The sequence below is a fragment of the Phodopus roborovskii genome, unplaced genomic scaffold (assembly GCF_943737965.1).
Source record: "Phodopus roborovskii unplaced genomic scaffold, PHOROB, whole genome shotgun sequence".
NCBI lineage: Eukaryota > Metazoa > Chordata > Mammalia > Rodentia > Cricetidae > Phodopus > Phodopus roborovskii.
In genome coordinates, this window is record NW_026126412.1 from 1,512,691 (window position 1) to 1,523,678 (window position 10,988).

Here is a 10,988-nt window from a genome sequence, read left to right on the forward strand (position 1 = left end):
AAGAAACCAGGTTGGATAAGCAGTAGCTGGAGGCCAGCATGTAAAGCCATCTCACTGGGTCTGCGAAGGACTTTCAATTCAGACAGGAAACTTCCAAGCCACACCCAGTCCTGGCCCCAGAGAACAGGCCAGGGATGCTTCCTGACACCCCACAGAGGGCTACACACACAGACACACACCATCCACTGGACCACCCTCCAGGTCAAATAAAGCAAAGGACAGGGATTACTCTTACATCCTAGAGGAACCCAAGCCCCTGCACTACAAGCTTGACTAACCGTATGGTCAAATGAGTCTCAGGGCAGGAAGAAAACTAGAAAGTTTGTATAGAGGGCAACCAACGACACGTAGGAGCACAGAGGCCACAGCAGAAGACCACTATGAACCATCTTTACTCTCCTATTTCATACAGCAGGAACTGCAACAAGGGCTGCAATCTGGGTGTGGCATGAACCTGTCTAGACTAGTCTGAAACAATCACTAGCTGGAGATCACTGCAGCCTAGGATGCGCTCCTGGGTGTCTCCACTGAAATGTGAGAAACAGTCTTATGATGCAGGTTCTTGCAAAAAAGATTGGTAAATTCTGCTTATGCCCCTACAGCAGGGGGAGCAAGAAGCAACTCGCTGGTATCCACAGCCAGTCTCCTCAAGTCTTTCCAAACAACTGCTTTGAGTTTTGTCTTGTACCTTGGTCTCTGTCTATGTCTCCTGCACAGAGTTAGCATCACTGCAGCTGGCTGCTCTGTTTTACCAAATGTTGTGCGCCCTTCTCTAAAAGATAAGACCAACTTCACACAAATGTCCCTTGTGGCCAACTATATCTCCTTTCCATATTTTAGAAACAGATAGGGGACATCTCTTCAATGAAGACTGGTTGGGGAAACCCTCCACAATGAACTCTTGGTGGCCCAGAACAGGGTCTTTTTGGTAGCCGGAGCTGATTCATAGGGTCATGGGCAGCAGACATGTGAGTGCTCTTCATAGGAAAGCCCTATGCTGACAGCCCTCTGTGGCCTGCGGACCTTCTACCCACTAGGACATGGGCTGACCAAATTTCTCAGGCAATAGTAACAGCTATTCATTTTTTTATAACAGATAAATAGAACGTAGAAATAAAAGGCAGTCCCCTGTGTGCATGGTAGCAATATTTCAGTCTTCTTTTTAGTCTTGCATTCATGATAACCCTGAGACCATGTTCAGCTACTGGGAAAGCAGGGTGGAAAGGACATAATTGTTTTGAACACAAACACTGCCCATCCTGCCAAGGCCAGGCACAGGCAAATAGTCTATTCCCATACCTTCTTCGGTAAGATGGTTGGCAACAGACATCTCATGGGGATGCTTTATTAAGCTGAACATGAAGCCCAGTCTGGAATAATCAGTACCTGTCCACGACAAAGACAGCCACTGCATACTACAGCAGGGTCTCATACCAAGACAGGGCACCTCCTGATGATGGCCAAAAGTGAACCAGGCTCTGGGGCCTAGAGTGTCTCCTTCTATGGGTCCACTGACGAGACCAGGAGAAGTCCAATTACACTGTCCAGTACCCTACCTATACTCTGGGGTGCAATCCCCAAGGTGTACACACAAGATTCTCCTACAGCAGAGCCTTTAAGTTTAGCTGGCCATAATCCTGAGAAGTCAAGCTACTCTTCCCACCCTAGACAAGGGGTAGCCACATCTAGAAAGATCTCATGAACCCAACCCCTGGAAATAGCTGCAAAATAGAGCCTTTGTGGCGGGACCCCTATGGCAGAACAGTGCAAAGCCTGGACCTCCTCCAAGAGACTCCCTGAGGCGCTCTGGGAGGCTGGGAAGGTGGGGGAGACAGTCATCTCCAGTGGGGAAAGGGCTCCACAACTGGGATTACAACAACAGCACAGGGGGTGAGGATTTCAGGGTTTGTACCACTCAGCTTTCCAGCAACACCAGTGCTCTTGTCCCTTTCTGAAAGAAGCCACACTCTAGAATTTTCTTCCACTCAAGATTGGAGTGGACAATTTTTTCTGGAGCCACTAACTGGTGAAATCTTGGGATGGTGGAATTCTCTCCAAAGTGATCCCCAGGTTACCGCCCTCTGAGCTCCATGAAGGAGCTGGCTGAGCTACTTCCACTGGCTGTGCCTGTGGAGCCCCAGTCCTGGGATGGCTGGGGCGGACTGTGGGACCCCCTCGCCAGCATCTGTAAAAAAACTTCTAAAAGATATTAGGTCCAGGGCAAAGAACTCCCTAATGTGGGACAGGTATGTGCTCATTTGCATTGCAAAAGTGAAGGGGGTAGGGGACAGGATACCGGAGTTGGAGAAATTGAGGTCCTCAAACCGTGGGACCCTCAAGGATTCGCGTGTCAAGCGAGACGCCCCTGGCGTTTCCACCACTTTCAGCAGTTCTGGGTCCTCCAGACGCAACAATGAGTGGGAGAAGGGACCCCGGACCAAGCAAGAAAATCTCCGAGTGGCTACTGCAGAGGCAAAGACCAGAGATCCCTTGAATCCCAGGAGCACTTACCCGGGGCAGGCGGGGCGCGGAAGATCGGGCGCGCCCGCTGGGGGAGCCGCAGAGGCCAGAAGCTGTCAGCTCTCTCATCTCGGGGACCTGGCCTCAGGACTAAAGGAGGAAAGCCCCACCCCGGCACGCGAGCCGCCCTGCCCCGCCCGGAGCGGCAGGAGCAAGAGAAAAGCGGCAGGGGGCGCACGCACATCCTCGTTCCAGTCTGCCCTGCGCTCTTTGAATATCTGGAGTCCCCAGGTCTGAGTGCCTGGACAGGGTGGCACTGAGTGCACTTTGAGTCCCCACGATCCTCCGAGGACTTCCTACCTACATGTGATCTTATACCCTGGGCCTCTCGAATTCCCAGAGCAAGCCTCCAGTTTGTGCACCAAATCTCGCCAAGGGCTGAGGAGGCTCAAGCAGTCTCCTCCATTTTGCAGAGATGCAGGTTGGGGCTCCTTGGCCCCTGGGGCCTGAGGGTGAGATAAGAATAGGTAACCTGGATTTAGTTTGACCCTCCTCGTCTGCTCCATGGAGCTGTTTGGAGAATCAAACAACAACAACAACAACAACTTTCTAACACAGAATTTACATAGTGAGACATATTAGGCACATTGGGCTCCTTTGGGGGACATTCTCATCTGAAGTTTTTCAGGACACCACATGGTGGATAGGTTCAGCCCTTAACATACCTGCTCTACTGTCCTGCCCGGCCTAGATATCAGGACTCTTGCTAACAAGCACAAGGTACCTTCTATGGAGTCCCTGAAGTTCTCCATGTGGGCAATCTGCCCTCCAGGTTTCAGTCCTCACCCCGTCTTCCAGTCCTGATTTTAACTCTGCCCATGTGACATTCCTGGGACACAGCATAACCTCACTGTTCATTCACCAAGGTTCCCCATTACCTTTGCTGGCTATGCTTTGCTTTTCTAAATTATCCATTATATCTTTCTGCAAGCTATGCACAGAAAGCTATGCACTGTAAGCTATGCACAGAAAGATTTGGTTTGCTGGAACTGAGGTGTTTTTGGCAGTCCGGGGAATAGAGAACAGCAGGTGTAATGAAGTGGTAGTGGCATCCGGGGCAGAGGAGAGAGGCTCTGCTGTGCACAGCCTGGGGTGGGGGGACTGGCATCCATAGGTAATCTGAGAATCTGAGCTTTGCTGTCCCTTTCTAGAAACTGGAACTTTCTAGAAAGAGCTTCACTCCTCTTTCATGGAACGACAACCTCTACATCTCAAGACAAATACAAGTCCCATCACACTAACCTTGTCCCCTCAAAACCAACAGAAAGAGGAAGCTTCACTCTTTCCCTGGACTGGAGCCGTACCTGAGGATTGCTCTACCCAGGTACAGCGGAGCACCCGGTCTTTGATACCTTCAGGGGTGTAGGCCATCACTCTCAGATTTTCCTCCTAGTGTTCTCACAGCCTCGGGTCTCTGTAGAGATGGCCGTTCAAAAGGAAGTGACCTTTAAAGCCAAGGTCACAGCAGACAGCACCCATGTCAGGAGCCCCAGCTCGGGGTATTCCACACCAAAATGACGCTAGTCTTCTCAGCAGTGTTCCCTGGACACAGGGACAGTCTGCCCTTGCATCTTCCATTCATATGACTGTCCAGGGCCCCTGCATCCTTGAGGATATATGACCACCTGCCCCTTGCCACAATGGTCAGAATCAAATGGACCCCCACCCCTCAACCACAGCATCTTCTTTCTGCCGTGCAGAAAAGACACTATCGGGAGCCTTCTGCTCCAGAACTCTTCCCTGTCCTCTCTCCAGTTAGGATCCCCAACTGGAATCAATGATGCCATGCTCCTGAGCTATCCCCACTCAAATTTCTACCTTGGGTTCTAGTCCCTTTCATTGGGCCACTTCCTGTCCCCTGACTCTGTATGTGAGCATTTGAGTACTGCTGAAGGCTTGGGAATTTAAGACTCTGCTCTGGATGTGGCGATTCTGGAGAGTTGCTGCCACACCACTCAGAGGTTGGCCACTGGAAGGTACCCATGGGCAAATCTAGCTCCTAGACCTGATAGAGGAATTTGGAAATGCAGAAGAACAAAACTGCTTTCGCTATAGCTGAACTTCAGGGACAGCTGACTTCAACTGCCTCAGCCTCTCCCATTCATATCCTTCTAAACTGGGCAGACAGGACTGTCTTTACCCTTTCTCATGGTTTGAATGAAAATGGCCCCCATGACCCCTGGCAGTAGGATCCCAATACAAACCTGGTACATGAGCTAGCTTGTTGGAGCCTATTCCCAATGGTGGGATACCTTGTTCAGCCTTAATGCATGGGAGAGGGGCTTGGCTCTGCCTCCAGCCTATTGTGCCAGAATTTGCTGACTCCTCATGGGAGCCCTTATCTGTGAGGGGGAGTGGACTGGGGGTGAATTGGAGGGGGGAGGAGAGAGAGGTGGGAAGAGGAATAGAAGGAAGAACTGTGATTGGAATGTAAAATGAAATTTAAAAGAATAAATAAATTATTTTTAAAAAGAAAATGGCCCCATAGAGTGGCCAATCAATGACTGGTGCATCCTGGGATCCATGCCACAAGACTGAGCCCACCTCTGATACTGCCTGTAGTGCCAGGATCCAGAGGTTGGGTAACCCAGAGTCCAAGAATAGAGTGAAACACAACTATTAAAAAAGAAAAGTCAACATAATGATGCCTAATGATATTCTGCTAGACTCATAGATTGGTGACTACCCCAATAATCATTAGAGAGCTTTCATCCAGTAACTGATGGGAATAGAAGCAGAGACCCATAGTCAAACATTAAACTGAGCTTTTGTAATCCTGCTGAAGAGAGGGAGGAAGGATTGGAGGAGCCTGAGTGACTCCTAACAGTGGAAGCAGAGTGTCCCTAATGCTTTCTCTGGCTTTTGGGAACCTCATACTGGGTTACCTTGCCCAGCCTTAATACATGGGGAGGTGTTTAATCCTATGGCAACTTGATATACTACAGGAGGCCTGCCCCTTTCAGAACAGAAACAGAAGAGGAGTGGATGGATGGTGGGGGGGGGGGTAAAAAGAGGGAATAGGAGGAGAGGAGAGAGGGGAAACTGTGGTCAGGATGTAAAGTTAATTAATGAATTTAATTTAAAAGGAAAAGAAATGGCTCCATAGACTCCGGTATTTGAATGTTTAGTCCACAATTGGCAGAACTTTTGGGGGTGGATTAGGAGTTGTGGCCTTGTGGTCATTTGGGGTGGGCTTTGAGGTTTCAAAAACCCATACCATTGCCAGTTAGCTTTCTCTCTCTGCCTACAACTTCTGCAAGATGTAAACTCTTAGCTATTGCTCCGGTGCTATGTCTGCCTGCTACATGCTCTCTGCAATGATCATGGGCCCGTCTTCTGAAAACTGAAGCAAGCCCCCAATTAAATGCTTTCATTTGTAAGTCATCTTCACAGCCATGAGGCCAGGTCAAGGTCCTGCAGAGGGTCCTGCACAGGCACAGACAGCTTCCTTCACAGCGGTCATTTAGTATCATGCTTCTCCATCATGAGTCATCGCCAGCATTTCTTTCTGGAGGACAGCGAAGGATCAGATTATCACATGGAAAGCCTCTGGGAATCTCCTACTACCCAGTGTCCCTCCCAACCAACCCACCTGCATCACAAACTGCTTCCAGCTAGTCGTGCATTGTGGAGGGCTAAGTGGCTTCCTACTCCATGGATACACTTCCTGCCCTTGCAGTTCTCAGGGACTCTGTGACTGCAACCTGGAAGATATAGAGACGGCCCAGAGAAGGTTGCAGGAAGTATCTGAGAGACAAAGCAGCACCAGAGGGTCTGCTGACCAGGGCACTGCCTGCTGCCATGCTCATAAGCCTTGGCTGTGGCTGCTTGGCAGTGTGTATAACCTAAACTCAATGTACAAGTTCACCTCCCCGAGTCCTATTCATTTCTCTTTCATACACACCAACATCTCAATGGGCATTATCTTCATGGCAAGAACAGACTTTTTCAATTTCCTATACTTGAGTCCAACAGGAACAGAAACTACTAGAAAGCTTGAGGTATGAGATGCCCACAGGGAGTAAGAAGAGCCCTTCACTCCATCTTCTGAAAGGGGTCAGTTGAGTCAGAAATACACACTGTCTCAACTCCCCCAAACCTCTGCAGACCTTAACTACATCTGGGGTACTGTAGCTGTGCAGCCAACTCTGGCAACCCTACCCACAGTCCTGACATTGCCCTAAAGATCCATTCTTGTGAGCTGACACAAGCAGTGGGCTGCAACCCTGTGCTATAGCATACTAGTGTTATAACCCAGCTGAGGAAGGAGGACTCTACACCTGATAGGCAACAGATACAGATGGGAGACAGGCACTATTCAGGAGTGGTTTTCTGGTGTGGTAAAGATGTCAAACACTGATCTACTCCAGCATGGCCTGACTCCATCACGACCTCTGATGTCTTACTCGAGCATGCTTTTGACATGGCTCCCACTCTGACCACTGGCATTGGCGACTTTTGGAGCCTCTCTTTTCCTCTTGTTTTCTTGGGATGCTGTTTCTATGACTGAAAGCTTCCTCTTCATAAACCGTTTCTGTCTCTATTGATTTAAGTGTAAAAGTTCCCCTATCAGAAGCCTAATTGGACTTATGCTTTGCCCCAGGACAGAATTTTGTGCACTTTAGCCCAAGCTGAAGACAGCGTAGCACAGAGAGGGGAAAGCCAGCGCTTGAGGGAGGGTGTTGGAAGTGGAGAAAGGAATGCTGATTTTCCTGTGATTTCTTTCCTTTCACAGGCTCTGCAGACTGGGCAGTGACTCATTTGCTTATTCTTCTGAGTCAGTCTTTGTCCTCCATCTCAGAGCTCTGCCAGTGCTTCTCAGCGAGTCCCCATGGTCCGGCACCAGGTTCCGTCTTAGCCCCACTCAAGAATTTTTCCCTCCAATGCTCACTCTGAATTCCTGGCAATCTAACCTGTCCTCCTGCTCTGTTATCTGAATCATAGGGTTGCTTGTTTGTTTTGTTTTCTCTCTGGATTTTTCTGGTGCATACCTTCCGGAAGTTACCTAGATAAAGAAGCAACAGAAAAGTTTCCAGGCAAGTCAATGGCTCATTTGACCTGACAAGGATAGGGTTCAGGGTAGAAAACAATTTCCTTCCATACACCTTAGACTGGCTCTGGTGTCAATGATGGCAAATGCAGCTGCCCCAAGTCTTAGTCTCCCATGACCTCTGCTGCCCTTGGAAGCCTTGGAAGTTTCTTCTACCCCAGAGATCAAAGTGCCCTAGTGTGACCATTACCTACACACTGTCCATCTAAATCAGACTCTGAGTTCTGAAAAAAAAAAAAAATCCGTTTTCTCAACCCATTCCCCCAAAATGTTCTACATCTAATTCCTGTGTTATTCCACCTCTCTGAGATAACAATTATAGATTAAATGGACTTTATGATACCTTCTTGGTTCCCAAACTGCCTCTTTTACAAGTATAAGTTAAACCTTTCCAACTTGGGGTGGTAGTGGTGTCAGCAAGGCTTGTACCATAGAAGTGCCGAGGCTAGGCAATTCCGGAGTAGTATCTAACTCCCCACAGGGAGGTCCTAAGAGTCCATCCTGTGAAGGTGAACTCTAGATTATAGTGGAGTAGCAGAATACTGGAGATGTCAGAAATGCGGAACATTTACTAAGGAAAGCTATGGATGAGTGGGTCACATGTGCTGCAGGCAAACAGATTTAGAAGCACAGGGCTGTCCAAAGACAGTAGAGCACAAATAAAGCCAAAAAGACCCCCAGATGCTGGACATGGAGCTGCAGGACTCTGCATTTGCTCTGCTGTATTTAGTATGGATGTTCCAGCTGCTAGGGGCATGGTGATGACTTCTTGAAGCTTGTGGTGGAGAATCAGACATCCATCAAATTCTCTTGCGATTTTCCCACTGCACTCATAAGCACAGGCTGCATTCAAATTGGGAAGAAGAAGCCCAGTAAGATGGCACTGGCCCTCTACCAGCACACTGTCAGGATGGCTGCGAGAAGATGAGAAGGTTGTAACAGGAAACCCCCACTCCTAGCTAGTTCTGTGTTGGCAGGGAAGCCTAGGTTGCTTGGGTTGTCTGAAGATGGAGACACAAAAGAGAACTATGGCAGGTGCTTCCTAGGTGCTGATCCCACAACAGGTAGAGCAAATCCCACATTCATTACCCTGGAGCCCCCATCCTCCAGAAAATGCTCCACATTTCCATCCTGAACCTACTTATTTCCCACTGTACCTGCTCACATGTATAGGGGCAGGGGAGTCCCTACCTGACTGAAAGACTCTAGGGATGCTTTTGTTTGTATGGTGTGGATGGATGTGCACCAAAGTGGGTGGGGATGCATATCTGTGTGTGTGCATGTGAAAGCCAGAAGTTGACATAAAGTTTCTTCCTCTTGTTATTCTCCACCTCATATTTTCTTTCAGTGGACCTGAAGCTTACTGGTTTTGGTTTCACCGGATGTCAGTGAGCCTTGGAGACCTTCCTGTTTTTTCCTCTCAGCATTTGGAGTCCTGAACCACCGCATACAGCTTTGTATGTGAATGTTGGGAATACAAATAAATCCAGGTCCTCACACGCATGTGTGGCGAGCACTTTATTCATTGAGCCATCTCCCCATCCTCAAGGTAAAGTCTTCTCAGGGAAATGGTGGACGACATTGATAGTGGGAGGACATGCTGTCCCTGACAGAAATGGAAGATCTTTAATAAACCGCTGGGATGTGGAAGGGACAAGTAACTTTCCAAAGGTCATGGGAATGGTGTTTTAAAAGAAATTCGTTAAGACATGGGCTAGGGGCCAGTTTGTCCTTGAGGACATGATGATACTCCCAATCTTCACAATGAGTAGAGAGAGGGGAAGGAAAGACATCTTTCCAATTAGTAAAAATGGTTATAGGTTAACCTATATGGTGACTTCTCGTCACCAGAGTGGTCACTGTCTCTTCTGGAGGGATAGTTGACCTTAACCATTCTTTATGTAGGATCCTCTGAGGTTTTAATCTGAGTGACAGTTCCAAGGTCTCAGTTCCTTACCATGCAAAGTTATATAGTGTTTAACATGCATATGTGTTCATATGATGGGTCAGCATGGGTGGAAGGTGGATATCCTGGTCTCTCCTGTCTAAGGCTGCCTCCTCCTTAGCAGGGCTTTGTCCACCCACAGCAGCTCCTAATTCACACTTTCCTCTTCTTCGGCTATCCACTCACCACATCCTGACAACCAGAGGAAGTAGCAAAGGGCACAAACCTGCAGGAAACTCCCTCCAGACACCAACCATTAGCCAGCCCTAGGACTTCTGTTGCTTCTACAAATACCTTGAATGGACAGGGCCTGTCGGTGATGTGACTGCACTGCCCCCATGTGGCCAGGCTGAGCAAACCTTAAAGACGGCTCCCACAGTGTCATACTTCCTTCAACAAGGCCATACCCGCCCCAATAAAACCACAGCTAATAGTGGCACTCCCTGCGGTATTACAGGGGCCAATTACATTCAAACTCCCACATATAGGTACTCAAGTATTCAATGCAGGCACTGAGGTATACCATGAAAATGTTCAGGTGTGCAATACAGGCATTCAGATATATAGTAATCATATTTGGTGCATGTATGAACAGGTCAGCACAGGGACAAGCATTGGGGTTCTGCTGGTTGAGAATGGTTGCAGACAGGGCTGGGAGAGGGCAGGGATGACTGGTGACTATAAATGGAAGATGAGTCCAGGCAGTAGCCTTTATACAGATGGAGGCATCATACACCACTGAACTCATGGAGTTAGTTAGCACTGAACTCAATGACTAGCAAATAATTAGGGTTATTTGCTAGTCAATGTCTGGGAGATGACTAACATAGATGATACTCAGAGCACATCCAGTGACTCCCACAATGGTGGTCACAAGGCCAAAGCCCAAGAGGCAACACAACTCTGCCACCCCAGAATATAGCCCCTTCCCTCTGGGGTCCCATAAACCAGACAGCATAGGAAACAAACTTTATGTGGCATCCTTGGCCAGGAGAAGACTTCCATGGATCTGTTTCTCTTTCCTGACATCTACCCAACTGTCTTCATATTCCTACCCTAAAGCATAATCAACATCCATTATGGAGGGTTGACAGGCAGAAGACATGAAGGGTGGGTTCCTATCTCCAGAGCTGGTGTAAGGTAACGTAGTATGATTCTTATCTCTGGTTGGTTAAATCTCACCTTCCTAGCTCACCTGTCCTGGTTGTCTGTTGGACATAACTTCATATAGGAGAGTACATGTGAAACAGTGAATTTAGGAACGTAGGTATTGAAACACAGTACAAGATACGTGAGAATTCTGAGTGCTCGTGAGAAAACTCCAAAACGAGACAACAGTCTTGTGATCTTAGTTTCTTCAAACACCGAATTGCTCTTGGAATGTGTTTTCATGTCCCTCCCAGGTGTGGCATAAAGGAGTGAGTTTACTTCAGCTGTTGTTACTCATACAGGAAAACATGTTTTTGCCACGTG

General features: G+C 48.3%; 1 protein-coding gene across 1 annotated transcript in view; it reads right to left on the reverse strand.

Moving 5' to 3' along the window:
* The window catches only part of Ahrr (aryl hydrocarbon receptor repressor), an 81,087-nt gene extending 78,487 nt beyond the window's left edge, over nucleotides 1-2,600 (reverse strand). The window contains exon 1 of the mRNA XM_051182739.1: nucleotides 2,512-2,600. The gene's annotated coding sequence lies outside the window, so the exon portion shown is untranslated. The remainder of the gene's footprint in view (nucleotides 1-2,511) is intronic.
* Nucleotides 2,601-10,988: the final 8,388 nt, after the last annotated feature.